We start from the raw sequence: 23,334 nt of genomic DNA, 5'->3' as shown, positions 1-23,334 counted from the left end.
TGTGAAATGTTTACCATAATAATTCTAGTAAACATATCCATCACTTCACATCATCACTTTTTTTGAATGTGGTAAGAACATTTAAGATCTCTTCTCTTTGCAATTTTCCAACTATAAAAGATAGTATTATTAACTCAGTCACAATATTATACATTAGATCCCCAATAATTATTAATCTTATTACTGGATATTTATTTACTCTCTGTTTCTGTGAATATAGCATTTTTTGGATTCCACGTATAAAGTGAAACTGTACGGCTATTTTAGATTAGTCAGTGTCAGAATTACTTAACTTATCAAAATGCCCTCAAGTCCATGCATCTTAACAAAAGTTGCATAATTATTATTTTTATGGCTGAATAATATTCACACGTATGTGTGAGTGTGTGTGTGTGTGTGTCTTGGCTATTGTGAATAATGCTGCAATGAACATTCCAGATATTTCTTGAAATAGTGATTTCATTTCTTCACCTATATGCCTAGAAGTGGGAATGCCTGATTGATCAAAAGGTAGTTCTACTTTTAATTTATTGAAGAAACTCCAAGTTGTTTCATTAATAGCTATACCAGTTTAATTCCCATCAACAATGTCCAAAGCAATGGCTTCTTTTTAGTTTATTTATTTTGAGGGAGAGAAAGACAGAGAGTACATGTGAGTGGGGGAGGGACAGAGAGATAGAAGGGGAGAGAGAATCCCAAGCAGGCTCTGCGCTCACAAACTGCGAGATCATGACCTAAGCCCAAACCAGGAGTCAGATGCTTAACCTACTGACCCACCCAGGGACCCCACAAAAGTATCATTTATCAATATTCTTGCTGGCACTTGTTATTTCTTGTCTTTTTTGTAATAGCTATCCTAACAGGCCTAATAACTTTAAAGATACTTATTCAGGTCCCTCGTCCATTTTAAAATTAGATTATTTGTTGTGTATTTATTAATGAGTTGTATTCATTATGGTGATAATCCTTTACCAGAATATGGTTTGCAAATATCTTCTCCCATTTTTTTGGTTGTCTTTTTGTTATCTTAGGTTTTTGTTTGTTTGTATTTGTTTGCTTGTTTGTTTTTGCTGAATAAAAGTTTTTTAATTTAATGAAATCCCACTTGTCAACTTTTGCTTTTGTTACATGTGGTTTGGTGTTATATCCAAACTATTTTGGCCAAGACCAATGTCAAGGGGTTTTTCTCCTATGTTTTTGTGTAGGATTTTTATGGTTTCAGGTCTTACAATTTGCCTTGATCCATTTCAAGTTAATTTTTGTGAGTGAAATAAAATTGGGATCCAATTGCATATTTTCAGGTAATTATCAAGTTTTCCCAATAAACATTTATTGAAGAGACCATCTTTTCCCCATAGAGTATTCTTCATCAGTTTACAGTTTATCTGTGGGTTTATTTCTGGGCTCTCTATTCTATTTTTTATGTCTCTTTTTATGCCAATAGTATACTGGTTAATTACTTTAGTTTTATAATATATTCTGAAATTACAAAGTATAATCTCTTAAGCTTTATTCTTCCTTCTCAAGATTGTTTTGGGTATCTGAGGTCCTTTGTAGTTACATGAAATTTTATAATTGTTTTTGATCCAGCAATCCTACTTCTGGATATTTGTCAAAAGAATGAAACAGGGTCTCAAAGAGATATTAGCACTCCCCTGTCCATTTCAGCACTACTTGCAATAGGAAAATGTAGAAACGACTCAAGTACTCATAGATAGATGAATAGAGAAAATGTAGTATAGCATGTTGTGGGATACTATTTAACCTTCAAAAAGGAGGAGATGCTACAAAGTGCAACAATATAGATGAAACTTGATGACACTATTCGAAGAGATATTAGCTGGTTGCAGGAGAAGAAATATTACATGATTCCACTTAAATTAGGCATATGACATAGCCAAATGTCATAGAAACAGAGAGTAGAATAGTGGTTGCCAGTGGGTAAGAGGAAGGGAAAAAGGGGAACTGTTAATAACGGTAAGTTTAGTTATGCAAGATGAATAAGTTCTTGAGATCTGCTGTATGACATTGAGCCTAACAATACTCTGTTATACTTAAAAATCTGGTAAAAGAGTAATTTCATATTAGATATTCTTACTGCAGTAAAATTAAAATAAAATTTTGAAATAAATTTTAGCTTAGTGGTAGGGTTGAGATACCAATAAAATATAATCTGACCAATATGATAATGAAAAAAAATGTTTTTTAAATAGTATAAGTAAAAGAGAAACAAAAAGAAAGTAACAGATTTGGTGTATATTTTGTCTTCTGAGAAAGAAAGAAAGTAAGTTTATAGTAGCATTTATAGTAGTATACTCTGTTACTGTATATGCAAATTCTATCATAGAATCTACTAGAAACTAGGGTTTGCTTTTTCATCACATTAGCTTAATATACTGCAAAATTTCTCAGTAATGATTTAAATCATTTTTAGTAGTTTGTAATTGTAACAAACTGCCATCACCAAGGTTACTTATAAAAATAGAAACTCATCATTATTGTTCATCCAATAATTACTTATTCTATACTCTTTCTCTTAGTTGAATAAGGTTAAAATATAAGTAGGTTAAAACTAGTCTTACAAAGTTTTATGTAAAAAAATATATTTATGACAAGGTCGAATAAAAACAAATATAATAATCACCAGTAAGCCCATCATCTATATTTGACCTTTGTTAAAATTTTGTCATATTTGAAGAACTCAAATAAATAAACTAATAAATAAGAAGGAGAAATACCAACCAACACCACAGAAATGCAAAGGATTATAAGAGGATATTATGAAAACTTATATGCCAACAAATTGGACTACTTCACAGAAATAGATAAATTCTTAGAAACATAACTTCCCAAAACTAAATCAGGAAAATATAAAAAAATTGAATTTATAAATTGTTAGCAATGAAATTGAATCAGTAATCAAAAAGTTGAAATAAACAAAAGTCCAGAACAGATGGCTTCACAGGGGAATTCTATGAAACATTTAAAGAAGCATTAATATCTATTCTCAAACTATTCCAAAAAACACTAAATTGAATAGAAACTTCCAAACTCATTTTATAAGGCCAACATTAACTTGATTCCAAAATCAGACAAACACTCCACTAATAAAAGAGAACTACAGGCCAATATCCCTGATAAACATGGATGCAAAAACTCTCAACAAAATACTAGCAAACTGTATCCAACAGTACACTAAAAGAATCACTGAGTACAAACAAGTGGAATTTATTCCTGGGTTTCAAGGATGGTTCAGTATTAGCAAATCAATCAGTGTGATATACCACATTAATAAAGAAGGGAAAGAACCATAAGATCCTGTCAATAGAGGCAGAAAGAAGCATTTGACTAACTACAACATCTATTCTTGATAAAGATCTTCTACAAAGTAGTGATAGAAGGAACATACCCCAACATCATAAAGACCATATACAAAAAAACCTACAGCTAATATAATCCTCAATAGGGGGAAATTGAGAGCTTTTCCCCGATGGTCAGGAACAAGAAATGGCTGTCCACTCTCATCACCGTCATTTAGCATAGTTTTGGAAGTCCTAGTCTCAGCAATCAGAAAGCAAGATAGAAATAAAAGGCATCCAATCAGCAATGAAGAAGTCAAATTTTCGCTATGTGTAGATGACATCATACTCCACGTAGAAAACCCAAAAGACTCCACCAAAAAATTGCTAGGACTGATACACAAGTTCAGTAAAGTCACAAGATATAAAATCATAATAAAATGTACACAAATCTGTTGCATTTCTATACACCAGTAATGAAGCAGCAGAAAGGAAAATCAAGAAATCAGACCCATTTACAATTTTACCAAAAACCAAAAGATACCTCGGAACAAACCTAACCAAGGAGGTAAAAGACCTGTACTCTGAAAATGATAAAACACTTATGAAAGAAACTGAAGATGACACAAAGAAATTGAAACACATCCCATGTTCATGGGTTAGAAGAACAAATACTTTTAAAATGTCTAACCCACCTAAAGCAATCTATACATTTAATGCAATCCATAACAAAATCCAAGTTGCACTTTTCATCGAGCTACAACAAACAATCCTAAAGTTTGTATGGAACCACAAAAGACAATGAATTACCAAAGCAATCTTGAAAAAGAAAAGCAGAAAACCTGGGTGGCTCAGTCAGTTAAGCATTTGGCTTCTGGATTTGGCTCAGATCATGATCTCATGGTTCGTGGGTTCAAGCCCTGCATCGGGCTCTGTGCTGACAGCTAGCTCAGAGCCTGGAGCCTGCTTCCGATTCTGTGTCTCCCTCTCTCTCTGACCCACCCCTAATCATGCTGTCTCTCTCTGTCTCTCAAAAATAAATAAAAAACATTAAAAATTTTTTGAAAAGAAAAAAAAAAAGAAAGCAAAGCTGAAGACATCACAATTCCGGACTTCAGGTCATATTATGAAGCTGTAGTGTCAAGACTGTATGGTACTTGCACAAAAGCAGACACATAGATGGAACAGAATGAAAACCCAGAAATGGACTCATAGTCTGTATGATCATCTAATCTTCAATAAAGCAGGAAAGAATATCTAATGAAAAAAAGACAGGCTTTCAACAAATGGTGTTCGGAGAACTGGACAGCAACATGCAAAAGAAAGAAACTGCACCATTTTCTTACACCGTAAACAAAAATAAATTCAAAATGGATGAAAGACCCAAATGAGAGATAGGAAATCATCAAAACTCTAGAGAAGAACATAGGCAGTAATGTCTTTGACATTGGCCATCACAACATCTTACTAGATATGTCTCCTGAAGCAAGGGAAATAAAAGCAAAAATAAACTATTGGGACTTCATCAAGATAAAAAGCTTCTGCACAATGAAGGACACAATCAGCAAAACTAAAAGGCAATCTTTGAAATGGGAGAAGATATTTTCAAATGACATATCTGATAAAAAAATTAGTATTCAAAAAATATAAAGTACTTATCAAACTCAGCCTCTCCCCCAAGAAAAAAACAAATAATCGAAGAAGAAATGGGAAGAAGATATGAATAGATATTTTCCTAAAGAAGACATACAGATGGCTAACAGACATATGAACATCACTCATCATTAGGAAAAAATGCAAATCAAAACTAACAAGATATCATCTCACACCTGTCAGAATGGCTAAAGTTGACAACATAACAGTCAATAGATATTGGGGAGGATGTGGAGAGGGAACATTTTTACACTATTGGGAATGCAAACTGATCTAGCCACTCTGGAAAATGGTATGGAAGTTCCTCAAAAAGTTAAAAATAGAACTATTCTATGAGCCAGCAATTGTAATAGTAGGTATTTACCCAAAGGATACAAAACTACAGATTTGAAGGGATTCATGCACCCTGATGTTTATAGTAGCATTATCAACAATAGATGACCTATGGATGGTGCCCAAGGGTCCATTGATAGATGAATGGATAAAGAAGAGGTTTTATGTACACACACACACACACACACACACACACACACACACACACACTTTGCAATGATGTGGATAGAGCTAGAGAGTACTATGCTAAGCAAACTAAGTCAATTAGAGAAAGACAAATACCATAAAATTTCACTCATGTGGAATTAAGAAATAAAACAGATGAACAAGGCATGGTGGGAGAAGGCAAAGCAGAAAACAGACTCTTACTTTTAGAGAACAAACTAAAAGTTGCTGGAGTGGATGTAGGGGAGGGCAGATTAAATGGGTGATGGGTACCTGTGATGAGCACTCGGTATGTAAGTGATGAATCACTAAATTCTAACACTTGAAGCCAATATTGCACTGTATAGTAACTAACTGGAATTTAAATACAGGCTTGAAAAGAACAAAAAAAAGCCACTATCTAAAAAGAAGAACAACAAAAAAATTGGGCTTCCAATCTTCTGAAGACTTTAAGAAAAAGTTAAACTACTTCTATCTTTGTCAATGAAAAATGAGTGGAATATCATGGAAGATTTCATAAAGGAGATCACATCAGAGCTAAATCTTAAGAAAATAGATTGTGGTCAATGGAAATGGCAGAAATAACAGTAAGAGAACATTTGTGCCAGATGGAATAGGATAAGTAAAGATGAGGAAATATTTGTCTATTTAACAATGGTGAATGGACCAGTTTACCTAGTTTTAGAATATCTGTCAACACTGAAAAATATAAAACTAGAAAAATAGTTAAATATGAGAACAGAGAAAATGAAATGGTTGTCTCTGGAATTTTGACTTCATTCAACAAAGTTTGAAGAGAAAATGGATTTTTGTTTCTTTCTTAAGCATCAGTATCATCAGCTATACAAGTAGGAGGTGCCAAAAAAAAAAAAAAACCCAGAAAACAGAGGATATAAGTTGTGGAGCAAGTGCTACTAAAACATGGAAATCAAATGGATCGCTAGCTTTGGGGGTTGGTGAGCATCGTAGGGTATAAAAGCATTTGTTTCACTGCTATTACTGTTAAGTAATAGGAACGAGAAGGAAAGTTAATGTTTTGAGCTAGAAAAAAGGAAGTTGAAATCTCTTTTGTGTCATTAATACTAGTTTCTCCAAGAATTTTCATAACCTTATAGGAAAAATTTCCCACAAGCATTCCCCACAAGAAAAATGTTTTCTTTCTCCTTCAGAGTGACATGTTGGCAGTTTTCTTGGATTTGGAAGAGTAGAAAATGAATCAACCACTGACTTTTAGAATGCATTTTTCATTAATACAAATATACAACATAGTATATAAGCAACTCGTTTAAAGGACATTTCACTATATTTTAATGAAGCAGAATATGTTTAAAAATATGATAAAGCATTAATTAACATAGCTTGCTTATTTTGAAAATGAAGATTTTCAATAGAGTCCAATAGTCTTATACATGTACTGAAATCACATTTTAACTTGTTCATATAGAAATTCTCATTATTCAGAAAATTATTGGGGAAGGGACTGTATTTATGAAATTTTAGTTCCATGAGCAACAGATTAGCATGTATATCCAAGTAAGACTCTTAATATCTCTAAAATTAGGATTGTTTAATTTGAAAGAAATCAAATTAGGAAGCAAAAGAAATTCCTACTGGTCCAGATTGCAAAGGAAAAGATATATCCATCCTGATTTGGGTTTGGATATGACATTTAAATCTTGATTTCTTCCAATCTAGTAATCTATTGTTCTCTTTGATTAGTACATAAAATGTTATCATAGAACAAAACTAAACATATTCTTACCGTGTCATCCAGCAGTTGGGCTCCTTGGTATTTAACTAAAGGAGTAAAAAGCACATGTCTACACAAAAACCTAGATAAGTAGATATTTATTTAGATAAAATAGATATTTACAGCAGCTCTATTCATAATTGACAAAACTTGGAAGAGACCAAAATGTCCTTTAGTAAGTGAATGGATAGATAATCTATGGTACATCCAGACCATGGAATATTACTCAGCTCCAAAAAGAAATGAGCTACCAAGCCATGAAAAGACATGGAGGAAACTTAGATGCATATTACCAAGTGAAAGAAGGCAATATGAAAAGACTATGTCTTGTATAATCCTATCTATATAGCACTTGGGAAAAGGCAAAACTATGGGGGCAATAAAAAGTCAGTGACTGCGGCAGGTCAGAGGCTGTGCGTGAACAGATGGAGCACAGAGAACTTTAGGGCAGTACAATATCCTGTGTAGTGCTGTAATGATGGGCACACACTATCATACATGTACCCAACATATTCTTACCGTGTCATCCAGCAATTGGGCTCCTTGGTATTTAACTAAAGGAGTAAAACCCATAGAATGTGTAACACCAACGCTGAAAACTCATGTAAACTATGAACAATGAGTGGATATAATGTGCCAAATAAATTTTAACAAATACATCACTCTGGTGGTGAATATCGATTATGGGAAGGTTATTGGATATATCGGGTATAGAGTATATGGGAAGTCTTTGGATTGCCTCTCCATTTTTCTGTGAACTTAAAACTACTCTAAAAATAGTCTTAAAATACTATCTTAGACTTCTTCTAGTTATACTCTGTGGGGAGCAGCAAAGATTCAGCTGCTTGGCCATTTGCTAGCCAGATATGTCACTCCCTGAGGGGAGTTGCAAAAATAGGCAGGGGAGCGCCACTCCCTGTCAGAGGAGAAGCCAGAAGAACAAAGATCAATTGCCTACAGGCAGGGTGGTATCAGCCCTTCAGTGCTGTGCTAAAAACTTTAGTTTATTTCCTTCTTTACCCTAGCCAAAATCCCTTGACCCTGTTTCCTAGCAACCGACCTAGGTCAGCTGCCTTGTTCTCCCACCTAAAAAGCTTAATAAGATACGGTGTTTGCTGAATAAAGAAGGAGGCTTGATCAGAAAGTGTGTGTTGTGTCCTTACTCTCTGTGCTCCCCCTTCCTGCCCTTTCTCTCCCTCTCCCAGGATCAAGAACCCAGGAGGATTTACCGCCCCGCGGGCCCGAGTGGCCAGGGTGGGACACGACAATACTCACTTCCAATAGTACTCTGGGAACTATTCTTCTTATGACCAAAACCGTAACTTTCTGTTTCTGTATTTACATTTCAAGCCACATACTAAGAAAATATACTCATTTGACAAGTCCTTAATCAATTCCATTTTCTCAAAATGCCTTCATATCTTTCATTTATCTGCCTAGTCTCTTATAATTAAGCATTTACTTTATGTGCCCTGTTATTTTCTTTCTGTGCTCAACATTATACTCTACTCCAAACTATATTTACAGTTTGTTTTAAAGTTTCTTAATTCCTGCTTGTGTCTGGTTGCCTCTTACATCCTGAAGCCTTTTCAGATGTCAATTTAAATTACCTGGATTAGGAAAAAGGTAATCACCCTCCTCTTTCAGATTTTAAATTTCCTGAAGATGATGACCCAAGGTAAAATCTGTTCACTTTTGTATATTTAAATTTTCACCATCTACATTCAAGTTACCATCTATTAGGGCTATTATAATAATCTTTTAACTAATCTCCATACTTTATTTCCTGATTGGCCTGCTTCTGTCCTTCTAGGACATCATTCTTTATCAATAGCAGAAGTTGCTTGATTGATTGGCTTATTTGTTCATTCATTCATTCATTCATTTAAACCTCTTCTTAATTTCCCCTTCAGCACTTTTTTTCTGTTCTTTCTTTTTTTTTTTTTTTACCTGCAAACAAATAAACTTTATTTGAACTTTTAAAATCAGTGTTTTCTTTTTCATTAAGCGCATGGTCAAACTTCAAATACTTTCCTAGATCTACAATTATGTATTTATTCTGATTTGCTACTTATATCTATAGATTAACCTTGTGCAATTTCTCCCTTACTTGCTATAACCCAAGCCCATTGGTTTTTTTTCTGTTTCTCACACATGCCAAACTCTCCCATGCTCAGAACTTAGCAGCAGCTCTATTCTTCATCCTTCCTTATGTACTCATGTGACTGGTTCTCCTCAATCTTCAGAGCTCGAATTAAATTGCATCTTCTAGGCATGAATATATGTGCCCACCCTTAACAATCATCACACATTATTCTCTATCAAACTGCTTTTTAAAGTTAGTCTCCTTGAGATCATTTTTATTGCTTGTTTCTCTTTCTCTAAATCTTTGTAATATATATTTATTTATTGATAACTATATTTAATTAAAAGTTTAATATTTGCCTCCTTTTCTTTGAAATTCTTTTAGGATAGAGGCTTATCTGTATCAAAAGTCCTATGATAATACACTTAAACTAGTAGGAATACTTAACTTATGTTAAGAATGTTAAGTAAATGAGTAAACAAAAAAGAATCAACAGGTGATTGACTTATAATGTCTCATCATCAAGTACTTCATTGACAACTTGCCTTTAAATTTTAATTTTTTTAACTTTTCATCTCTAGACCTAGGAAAGGTGAATTAATTAGCTCTGTTTCATTTGCTTTTATATGCATACAAGAAGTAAGAATTTGTTATATATTTATTTATAGCATACCTCCCCCCCCAAACACTACCATGATATATCAGGACATCTTATTTTAAATTTTTTATGTTTTTTATTTATTATTGAGACAGAGAAAAACAGATCATGAGTGGGGGAGGGACAGAGAGAGAGGGAAACATAGAATCTAAAGCAAGCACCAGGCTCTGAGCTGTCAGCACAGAGCCCAATGTGAGGCTCAAACCCACAAATCCTGAGATCATGGCCTGAGCCGAAGTCTGCTGCTTCACCACCTGAGCCACCCAGGTGCCCCAGGACATCTTATTTTAAAAATAGTTCTTATAAATATGCAGCTCTACTTGAAATCTTAAATCTCTACTAAATATATCACAAGGAAAAATAAATTCCATTTAGTACCAATATTCCATACATGTTATAAATGTTTAGATACATACTGTAATTCATTTTTAAACTAAAGAAACACATAGTATGTATTTGCTTTAATTTCATTAATCTTTTAAGCTATTCTTCCCAGAACATTCCAACCAAGACATAGAACAGTAGAGTTTTAATAGGTATTGTATTTGTTTCAAAAATTATTCACTTGTTAGAAAATTACACAATTTTAATTGTTAAAATAACATATATTAGAAGCATAATTTAATATGATACCTGAGTTTAAGTACCAATATAATTCTTTCTAAACCTATATGTTTAGATAATTTTATTCAATTTTTAGAATGTTATTTATTTTTTGTTACATAGACGTATTAAAATAATGGTTATAGGAGATATAAAAATAATTTATGTAAAAGAAGCTTTTTTTAAAACCCATATCATCCAAACCTCAGCTTTAAATGGTACACCACAGTTTATACAATAACAGATGATATGAAAAAGAAATACTAATATCATTAAGCACTTTCCCCAGTAGTTTGTTCCACATCTCAGTACTTTCTATCTGGTTGCAAGAATCCATAGAAATTATACATAAGTCCCTCATTTTTTTATGTTTGTAACAAACTGAAAACATCAAATTAGAATTCAGTCTTTTTTCTCCCCATGACTCTTAGTATCCAGTTTCCATTTCAACGACCAGTGCATTTATCTAAACCACCAGGGTGCCTATCTCTAAGAGAACGTGGAGGCGTACGCACACTAACTTTTATGTCATCTTGTCATGCTGTGGTATCTCAAGGTGCTTTGCAATAACATTAAACTTAAAAAAGTTATCATTCCTGCTGAGTTAATTAGTTAAAATCAGGTAAGTGGCAATGACAACAAACACATCTTACATTCAGGCTTAAACCTGGAATCAATATCAGTAGACATGGAGGAGTTCCTTAAAGCAGGTGCCTTGTAGTTCAAAAGACCACCTACAGAGACATATTTCAGCAAGGAAGATGCCGGGAGACTGGCTTTAGTTAACTTCAACTTCTGAGCAATGAAAAGAATCCCTATCCCAAGAAGGTAAGTCTTTATTTTTGATGAGCATTGTGAGTTAAAGTTACCTTAGTGTTATAACATGAAATCTGACAAGTGCCACTGGGAAAAAGGCTTACATCCAATGATGTATTTTTGAATAGTTGGCATCAACTATGTTTTAAATCAGTCATACACAGTCCATTAAATAAATGAGCAAGGTTATCCATGAAGGAAATGTCAGATGTTTTACACCTTGTAGAAAAATGGCCAAGATAGCCTCTGAAACCATACCAAGAAAAGATGACATGCTTTCATTCTATCAACAAGAAGATGTAATCGACAGATTGAGATCAATAAAGCATGAATCTGTATTACTTAGCCATAGTAATTCTATAGGGCAAACTCAGTAAGAAAACCTCAAAAGAGCATTTTAACACTTGTATAATACCACTAAAATTCTGCAAATTATGGTGTGACATCAAGATGGTGACACAGATCATTCCCAACCTCATTTCTCCTTAAAAAATTACATAGCAACTATACATAGACAAGACACCGTTGTGAAAATTCAGGAACACAGAGATGAAGCAGAACACCCCCAGGACCAGAGACCAAAAACAACCACATAAAAAGAGTAAGTGGAGCAATTATACATTGACCACAATAACCCTCTCCCAGGCCAACACAACACCACACAAAGAGAGACAACTGAGCCTCTGGTCTCTCCAGTGGGCAGAGAACACACGGTAGATATCCAGCTCCCCCAATATTATGGGTTACCTCCTAGGAGGCCCAACTAGGTCTTTTCTCACAGAGATTAGAGGGGGAATCATTGGGGCTTGTTTACTGAAAATCATATTGTGAGGTAGAAGTTGGGTAACCAATGCTTGGATCTTGGCATATAAAATTCCTATATGCGAAGCACCCAGCCCAAAATCCCAACAAGTGGCTCTGCCCATTTGCAGAGCCAAGACAGTGGTTCCATCCTGCAAAGAAACTCAATGTATAGTTCGGTCTGAATTCAAGACACCAAACAGTGAGTCTTACTGGTCTTGGAACCTGTTCTGGCACTCACACTGGGTAGTGGGACTAATTTATAGGCATGCCTACTGTTGAGTGTGGTCCCCAGGATTACCCAACAAGGAAATCTGAGCAGAGCACCCAGGAAGCTGTGTAACTCAGCAGCACTGAGCAGAATGCCCAGACAGTGGCTGTGCACCTTTGTGGAGCCAAGCCAAGAAGGAATTTGGTACATAGTTCTACCTAATTTTGGACTGCAAGAAATGTCAGCCTAGAAGTGTATTCTGCCACTCCACAATGGCAAGGTAGATAATACACAGTCTTGTTTACTGCCAAATGTAGTCCCCAACTCTGTCCAAAATGGAAACCTGAACAGAGAACTTGAGAAGCTAGGTAACCCTGGAACACTCAAGTACAGAGATGGGTCAGTGACAGCTCCATGTAGTCAGGGATTTTGATGTGCAGTTCAATCTGATTTGTTCCCCAAAACAGTGTGTCTTGCTGGCCTTGGGGTCTGTTATGTACCTCTACTAAGACAGGGAAGCTAATTTGTATCCCCACCCACTTTTGAGTCAGGTCTTCAGTCCTGACCAGAAAACCTAATCAGAGCACCTAGAAAACTGTGTAGCCCATCCTATAGCACCTATACCGCGGCATTTGACTTGAAATTGCAGCCAGAGACTGCCATCTGCAGAGCAAACCTGGTGACCTCAGATGACCAGGAAATCCAGTGCACAGTTCTGCATGACTTGGGTATCCAAACAATGAGCTGTTCTGGCCTTGAAACCTGTTCTGTTGTCCCTCCCAGGCAAGAAAGCTAATTTATAGTCTTGTGTAGTGTTGAGTATAGTAACTAGTCTTACGCAACTAGGATGCCTGACAAAGAAATCCAGACAACCACGGAGTGTATCCTAGAACCGCACTTGGAAAGGAAGCCGCACCAGCAGTCCTATCCAATCATCCCCATCTAGTAGCCATCCAGTAGCATTCTCCCATGACCTCAGAGTTCAGGCAGTGGGCTCACTCAAGAAATGGATCCCCAACGCAGGCCCTACCTGTACAGAGACTGTATGAACTGACCCTTTTAGAAGACTAAGCTGATCTGACTAGTGAAAGGCTGTCTCTGTCAAAGCAAACATGTAAAATCTGGAAGAAGATACCACTTATTCCGATGCTAAGATACCAATATAAAGAATCAAGGATCAGTCCTCTGGGGGGCTCAGTTGGTAAAGCATCTGACTTTGGCTCAAGTTATGATCTCACAGTTCGTGAGTTTGAGCTCCATCTCAGGCTCACTTCTGTTAACATGTCAGCACAGAACCTGCTTCAGATCCTCTGTCCTCCTTTTCTTCCTGTCCCCTGTTCAGGCTATCCCCCAAAATAAATATTAAAAAAAAAATAGAATCAAGGATTGGACACACAGGGGCACCTGGGTGGCTCAGTTGGTTAAGGATCCAACTTCGGCTCAGGTCATGATCTCAGGTTTCGTGGGTTCGAGCCCGCATCAGGTTCTGTGATGATAGCTAGCTTAGAGCCTGGAGCCTGTCTTCAGATTCTGTGTTTCCCTCTCTCTCTGACCCTCCCCTGCTCATGCTGTCTCTCTCTATATATATTAAATAAAAACATTAAAAAAGAATTTCACACACATATACACACACAGATGCACAAAATAAACATGATGCCACCAAAGGAAACTAATAAAGCATAACCACTTCTAAAGAAATGAAGATCTATGAACTCTCTGCTAAAGAATTCAGAATGGTCCTCTTAAAGCAGTTTAGTAAACTACAAGAATACACAAATAGATAATTAAACAAAATTAGAAAATAATGAATGAACAAAATGTGAGGTTCAATGAAGTAGAAACCATCAAAAAGAAAAAAAAAACATACCTTGGAGATGAAGAAGACAATGACTAAAAGAAAAGAACTCAATAGAGAGCTTCAATAGCAAATCAACCCAGGAAAAGTAAAACTCAGTGGAAACAGCGACAGGACATTTGAAATCAACAAAACAAAGGAGCCAAAGGGAATAAAAGTGTAAAGAAAGTCTACAGAACTTATAAGATACCATCAGGAAAAAATATATTTTCAGTATAGGAATCCCAGAAAAAGAGTAAAAGAAATATAAATGTAAAGTTAAAAACAGTAAAGGAAATTATATTTCAGACAAAAATAGTTGAAAACTTCCCAATTCTGTGTGATAAATTGACATCTAGATTCACAGGCCCAAAAGATCCCAAACATGTTGAACTGACAAAGGGATGCACTGAAACATATTATAATTAAACTCAAAAGTCAAAGACAGGGGTGCCTGGGTAGCTCAGTTAGTTAAGCCTCTGGCTTTGGCTTAGGTCAGATCTCATGTTCGTGGGTTCAAGCCCCATGTCAGGCTCTGTGCTGACAGCTACCTCAGAGCCTGGAGCCTGCTTTCAGTTCTGTGTCTCCTCTATCTGCCCCTCCCCATCTCATGCTCTGTCTCTCTCTGTATCAAAAATAAATAAAACATTAAAAAAAAAGTCAAAGACAAAAAGAGGATTTTGGAAGCATCAAGAAAAAAGTGACATGTTACAAAGAAGTGGACTATAGGTGAATTTCTCAAAATCAATTTTTCAGGCCAGCAGAGAACAGAATGATATATTTTAAATATTGAAGAAAAAAACTGTCAGTCAAGAATACTATACCTGGAGAAGTGGTCCTTCAGAGATGATGGAGAAATAATGATTTTTCTGAACAAAAGCCAAGACTACATCATCACTAAATAAATACTGGACCTACCTTATAAGAAATCCTAAAGGGAGGGGCACCTAAGTGACCCAGTTGTTTAAGTGTCTGACTTGATTTGGGGTCAGGTCATGATCTCAGAGATCATGAGATCCAGCCACATCAACCTCTGTGCTGAAAGCAGGGAGCCTGCTTAGGATTCTCTCTCTCTCCCTCTCTCTCTCTGCCCCTGCCCCTTCAAAATAAATAAACTAAAAAAATGCTAAAGGGAATTCTTTAAGTGGAAATAAAAGAATGCTAATAAACATCATGAAAACAGATCAATATAGGTGTAAAACTCACTGGTAATTGTAAATGTATAGTCAAAGTAAGGTTATCACATATTGTAAAAGAAATGGTGCATAATTCACTTGCAACTGTAGTTTAAAAGTTAAAATATAGACCAATTAAATGTAACCATAATTACAATAATTTATTTTTGGATACACAACATAAAAATATGTAAGTTGTAGTATTAATAACCTAAAATGTGAGGGGGAGAGGGAACAGTAAAAGTGTAATTTTATAAATGCTATTCAAGTTAAGATGTTATTCACTTGAATTATGGTGTTAAAAATAGATCTTAGATAAGCCTCATGATAACCACATGAAAAACTCTTAGTAGATGCTGAAAAGATTATAATAAATAAGACAAAGCACACCACTGCAAAAAAATCAAATCACAAAAAAAAAAGACAGCAAAATAAGTAAGGAACAATATATCTGCAAACAGAAAACAGTGAACAATGTCAGAAAACAATGGAATTAGTAAGTTCTCACCTAACATTTTAACAATAACTACTTTAAGTATACATGGATTAAATTCTCCAACTAAAAGACATGAAATAGCTGAATGTATAAAAATTGTGATCCAACAATATCCTGCTTACAAGAGACTTACCTAGTTTTAAGAGTAAACATAGCTAAAAGGGATAGAAAAAAATATTTCAAGCAAATGGTAAGCAAAGGGAAGCAGGAGTAGCTATATTTATATCAGAAAATATATATACTTTAAGCTAAAAATGGTCAAAAGAGACAAAGAAAGTTATTATAAAATGATGAAGTAGCCAATCTTTCAAGAACAAATAACAATGGTAAATATTTATGTACCCAATATCAGACCATCTAAATATGTAGAGCCAATACTAACAAAACTAAATGGAGAAATAAGCAATAACACAATAATTGTTAGGGACTTTACTATCCCATTCTCAACAATGGATAGATCATCTAGACAGAGAATCAAAAAGAAAACCATGGATTTGACCAATACTAGAGACCAAGCAGAACTAAGAGATATATAGACAAAATTCCTTCTAACTATAGCAGAATACACATTCTTCTCAAGGGGACATGGAACATTTCCTAAAATATATTATATGTGAGATTATAAAACAAGGCTCAGTAAATTTAAGAAGATTGAAATCATGCCTAGTATTTTTTCCAACTACAATGGTAAAAAAAAAAAACAAAACTATAAATCAACAATAGGAGAAAAACAGAAAAAAATTACAAATACATGGAAATGAATTAGTGCAATCCTAAACAACCAACGGATCAAAGAAAACCTTAATAGATCAATAAGGTATCTTCAGGCAATGAAAAAGGAAGCACAATTAGTTAAAATACAGATGCATAAAAAGCAGTTCATAGAGAAAATTGTATAACTATAAACACATGCATCAAAAAAATAAAAAGATTCCAAAATTAAAAACACTGACTTTCCATCTCAAGGAACCAAATAAAAAAGAATAAACTAAACCCGAAGTGAGAAGAAAGAAAGAAATAATAAAGATTAGGGTAGAAATACATGAAATAGAGACTAGAAAAAACAATAAAACAATCAATAAAATTATGAATTATTTGTGAAAATAAAGAAAATTGACAAAATCTTTGCTAGACTAAGAAAAAAAAGGGAGAGGACCCAAATTAAAAAAAATATTATAAATGAAATAAGAGACATTAACACTGATTAACACTCAAATACAAAATATTATAAGAGATTACTATGAACAACCACACGACCTAGAAGAATTGAATAAATTACTAGTAATGTATAGCCTACCAAGACTAAGTCAGGAAGAAAAAAATATCTAAACAGGTCAATAATAAGTAGTAAGATTGAGTCAGTAATCAAACCTTCTCAATAACAACAAAAGCTAAGGCTCAGATGCCTTCACTGGTGAATTCTACCAAATGTTTAAAATAGAATTACTGTTAATTCTCAAATTATTCAAAAATAAAGTAAAGAGAAGGGAACATAAACTCATTTTACAAGTCAAGCATTGCCCTCATTTAAATGAAGATAAAGACACTATAGAAAATAAAATTACAAGTCCATATGCCTAATGACTATAGATGCAAAGATACTCAACAAAAGTGTAGGCAACCAAATTTATCTACATGTTAAAATGATTAAACACAATGAGCAAATGGAATTTGTTCCTTGGATGAAAGGATAGTTTAACATATGCAAGTAAATCAAGGGGATATATGGGATGAAAAATAAGAATCATATGAACATCTCAAAAGATGAAGAAAAGACATTTGGCAAAATTCAATATCCATGATAAAAACTCAACAAATTGGGTATTCAAGGAATGTACCTCAACATAATAAAAACTCTATATTGTAAGTCCACAGTTGACATCATACTCCATGATAAAATATTAAAAGTTTTTCTCATATGATCAGGTACGAGATAAAGGTGTCCCGTCTCAGCATTCCTACTCAACACAGACCTGAAAATTGCAGTTACATTAGTCAGGCAAGAAAAAAAAAAAAAAAAAAAAGGATCAGAATTGGAAAGGAAGAAGTGCAATGGTTTCTATTTGTAGATTATATACTTGTATATACAGGAAATCCTAAAGACTCCACCAAAAAATCTAATCAACAAATTCAGTAAATTTGTAGGATAAAAATCAACATACAAAAAAATTAGTAGTGTTTCTATACACTAACAGCAAATTATCTGAAAAAGAAATAAAGTAATCTCGATTATGATAGCATCAAAAACAGTAAAACACATAGGAATAAATTTAACCAAGGAGGTGAAAGTTCTCTACACTGAAAACTGTAATACATTGATTCAAGAAACTGAAGACACAAATAAATGGAAAGATATTCTTTGCTCGTACACTGGAAGAATTAACGTAGTTAAAATGTCCATATGACTCAAAGCCGCATATAGATCCTATGCAATCCTTACCAAGTTTCCAATGAGTGTTTTAAAGAAGTAGGAAAACTAATCCTAAAACTTGCATGGAACCACAAGCCATATATAGATCCTATGCAATCCTTACCAAGTTTCCAATGAATGTTTTAAAGAAGTAGGAAAACTAATCCTAAAATTTGCATGGAACCACAAAACACCGTGAATAGCCAAAATCAAATTGAGAAAGAAAAACAAAGCTGAAGGCACCCCACAGCCTGATTTCACACTATATAACAAAGTGATTGTAATCAAAACAATATGGTACTGCTATTAAAACAGAAACACAGATCAAAAGAATAGAATGAGAGCGTGCGTAAATAGTCAAAACATATTTTAAAAGAGAAAAGAATACTCAATGGAGAAAAGATGATCTCTTTAATATGTGGTGCTGTAAAAATTAGACATTTGTATACAAAAGAATGAAATTAGACTTCTATTTTAGTCCATTCACAAAAATTAACTTGAATTAAAATGTTAAATGTAAGAACCAAAACTATCAAACTTCTAAAATAAAATTTAGTGAAAAAGCTTCTTGACAAGGCTTTTGGCAGTGAATTTTTAAAAACATATGACAGTTAAAACACAAGCAACATAATAAAAAATAAGCGGGACTACATCAAACTAAAAAAAAAATCTACACAGAAAAGAAACAGATAACAAAATGAAAAGGCAACTTACAGAACAGGAGGAGATATTTTCAAACTCTATACTGAGAAAGTGTTAATATACAAAGCATATAAGGAACTCATACAACCCAATACTGAAATAAATAAATAACCCAATTAAAAAATGGGCAAAAGATCCAAAGAGACATTTTTGCTAACAAGATATTCAAATGGCCAACAAGCACATTTAGTGTACAGTAGTGATTGTTCAACATCACTAATCATAAGGGAAGTGAAAATCAAAACTGCAATGAAATATTATCTCACATGTGTTGGAACGAGCATTATCAAGATGGCAAAAGATGACAAATGCTGGTGAGAATGTGGAGAACAGGGAATCCTTGTGCACTATTGGTGGGCATTTAAATTGATACAATCAGTCTGGAAGACAGTATAGAAATTTCTCAAAATTTTAAAAATAGAATTACCATATGATTCATGAATTTCACTTCTGGGAATATAGCCAAAGGAAATAAAACCACTAACGTGAAAAGATATCTCTACCCCCATGTTCATAGAACTTTTTACAATAGCTAAGACATGGAAATAATCTGAGTGTCCAACACCTGATGAATGAATAAAGGAAATGTGGAGTGTATATATATATATACAATGGTATACTATTAAGGCATAAAAAATAAAAAATAAGGAACTCCTGTCATCTGTGACAATATGGATAGACCTTCAGGGCATTATGCTAAGCGAAATAAGTCATACAAAAAAAGAAAAGTACTGTATGATTAGCTTATATATGGACTGACAAAACCAAACTCAGAAACAGATTAGTCCTATGGTTGCCAAAAACAGGAATGGGGGTAGGGGATTTGGGTGAACGTGATCAAAACACGTAAACTTCCAGTTATATGAGAAATAGTTTCTGAGATGCAATGTACAACATGATGACTATAGCTAACAATACTGGTTGGTATATTTGAAAGAGAATAGAACATAAAATATTTCATTATAAGGAAAAAATCTTGTAACTATGTGAAGTGGTATGTGTTAACTAAACTATTTGTGAGGATTCTTTTCCAATATATACATATATCAAATCATTATGTTCCACCTCTTAAGCTTATCAATATTTATCTCAGTAAAACTGGGGAAAATTTTCACAAATTCTTACACTCATGTAGGTCTTAGGCAATTATACTTTTGATATTATTTTCTTTTAAATTCCTCTGTGGTGGGCCACGTGGGTGGCTCAGTCAGCTGAGTGTCGGGCTCTTGACATACACTCAGGCCATGATCCCAGGGTCATGAGATCAAGTCCTGAGTTGGGCTCTGTGCTAAGCAAGGAGCCTGCTTAAGATTCTCTCTTTCTCCCTCTGTCTCCTTCCCCCACTCACATGTATTCTCTCTCTCAAAAAAAAATTAATTAATTAATAAATTCCTCTGTGGTAAGTTATATCATTGTTCAAATTATTTACTTCCTTTCCCCTTGCAGAAACTATATTACCCATTCACATCAGATCTTGACAATTCCTTGCCGGTAAGTGTGAGCTAAAGTGATGGGAGCCACTTTTAATCAGTTTCAGAATTATCACATGGTTTCCTCATGCTCTTGTTTCCTTTTCCTTGAGATTTATAACGATCCAGATAGGGGACATGCCTTTAGCTTTCAGCTCAAAAATAAAGATAATGTGGCAGTTAGTCCAGGAGAGACACGACATATGATGAAGACATGATTACAGGTTATGAGGTTTAGGATTTGGTGGTTACTGTAGCACAACTTAGCTAAAATGGACACAAATCTTTCACACTAAAGCAAAGAAACAAACAAGCCAGCAAAACAAACAAGTAGGCAAATAGTTGAGAGCAGATATATACATTATTTAAAAAAAAAGACATTGCAAATGTTTGTAGAAGACTACATTTAAAAAAGCATTTTAGGGGCATTTGGATAGCTCCGTCGGCAGTTGGGTGGCCGACTTTAGCTCAGGTCATGATCTCATGGTTCCCAAATTCAAGCTCCCTGTTGGGCTCTGTGCTGACAGCTCAGAGCCTGCAGCCTGCTTCGGATTCTGTGTCTCCCTCTCTCTCTGCCCCTCCCTTGCTCATGCTCTGTCTCTTCTGTTTCTCAAAAATAAATAACCGTTAAAAAAATTCAAAAAATCATTTTAAAGCATAATGGATTTGTTAGGCGGTTAGGGATGAACAAGGAGGATAAAGCAGATGCTGGCCACACCCTCAGAGCCACCGCTGAGGGCTTAATGGCCTCTCTTTCAGGGCCACCTCCAAGGGCTTACAGAACAGGAAAGGCCTAGCCACAGAACTGGCTAAATAGCCACAAGGGGACTTCTAAGAGCTGAGCATGAATACAAAAGGAGCAACTTGCCCTTCAGTACCTTTAAGGTCACAGCAAAAGCTCATTAGATACTCATAAATATACAATATATAAATAAATACAGTTATATAAGAATGCATCATGGGTAGGCACATGTGCAAAAGCCAAAATGTTACATAACCACAGGCTGTCAATCAAAAATATCTAACAAAGACAAATTTATATATGTAGAAAGCAGGTTTAAAAGGATTCAGCTTGAGCTTCTCAGTGCTCCTGCCACTCCTGTTTTGGCAGTGGCCTGCGTTCACTCTTCAAAGTTTACTATACTCATGTACTCAGTAAACGCTATCTCCCCTCTCCGGTCTTGGGCTTCCAACTCTTTGGTGCATCTAGGACAAGTACCCAGCGGCCTGGTAACAGATTCAAATTATTCCACAGATTAATACGATTTCCTGGATTACAACTCTCATTCAATGCCTGGTTTCTGTTGAAATATCTTTTATATTACAACACATTTTCTTTGAGAAACGGTATACATTTAAAGATGAATTAGTTGGTACCTAACCTTCTAATTTCTGTATAAGTCTAATTACATGAAATAGAAGTGGGAGTTTTGATTTTTTACTTTGCTTTTCTGTTTGGAGTATCATTGTAACTACTGTATTGTAAATGATGGAAAATAATTGCATATGTTAAAAAAATAAATTGTATAAAAAAATAAAAAAATAAATAAATAAAAAAGTAAAAAAAAGTAAAATAAAGATGAACATCAAAGAGCTTCAGAGGAACTTCAGGGGACAACTCTCACAACTAAAGTGAAAAGCATAAAATGATAATTCTACATTTGTAATTTAGGTCCATAATTGGCTTGTAAGAGTGTTCAGTAATTCTACAGAGGTAAATTTAATTTTCAATTTTCCAGATTTCGTATTTCTTATATGTTAAAAGAAGAAAGACAAAGCCAGGAAAGGCCACTGAACCTATATTACTATCTTTTCCTTACCTCTCCTATCTCTTCATAGCTCTACGGACACTATTTCTTAGTTATTATAGTCCAATTAGAGTACAAACATTAACTTTTACAGTAGATAATTAGGAGAATTGTGTATTATTCGGTTATTACAAAGAATCAATAAATTATTAAGTAAAGGTATACAGAGAAACATGAAAGATATTTTTTGTAGAACTACATAATGAACATGACATAATGATAAGAATTTTTGCTATGTTAAAACATATGTATAATAGTGATCATTGAAGGACCCACCACCAAGTCATCTGTTCACTATGACATTGGCCAGGTATATACATATAAAACATAAATATATATACATATGTATATTTAAATCCAGTTAGAATACAATATGAAATGTATAAGTTGCTAGCTAAGGTATCACTGAATAATTGTACCATGGACAAAAATATTTTTAAATTTTTTTTATGCTTTTTATTTATTTTTGACAGACAGAGAGAGACAGCACTAGCAGAGGAGGGTCAGAGAGAAAGGGAGACACTGAATATGAAACAGGCTCCAGGCTCTGAGCTGTCAGCACAGAGCCCGAAGCGGGGCTCAAGCCCACGAACAGCAAGACCATGACCTGAGTCGAAGGCGGACACTTAACTGACTGAGCCACTCAGGTGCCCCGACAAAAATATTTTTAAATAATTTTGAAGACAGAAGGTCTTTGAAGAGAAATATACTAAAAATCACAGATATCAATACCAGTGATTGAGATTTGTTTAAAGTCCCTATATGTGCATACCTTTCCAAGGAAATACATTAGTCAAAAACTCTAAAACATCCAAATTCATATTTATTATTCTACTCTGTGTCTGTGCCTCTATAGACTGGTTGATGAGGTTGTTGACAATTTTGCACATAAGAAACACTTTAGGTTAAATGGATAAAATAATCATTGCCAATCATTTCCAAAGCAGTGCCTTTTTCCCTTTGAGTCTGCAAGTAGAGTGACTGTGGTTAATGCACAGATATATGATCAATATCAAAATTGTTCTATCCATCAAGCTAAAAGTTACCAAGCATGAATGACAATAG

Source organism: Suricata suricatta, chromosome 4, assembly GCF_006229205.1.
Source record: "Suricata suricatta isolate VVHF042 chromosome 4, meerkat_22Aug2017_6uvM2_HiC, whole genome shotgun sequence".
Taxonomy (NCBI): Eukaryota; Metazoa; Chordata; class Mammalia; order Carnivora; family Herpestidae; genus Suricata; species Suricata suricatta.
Note: the sequence above shows the minus strand (reverse complement) of the source record.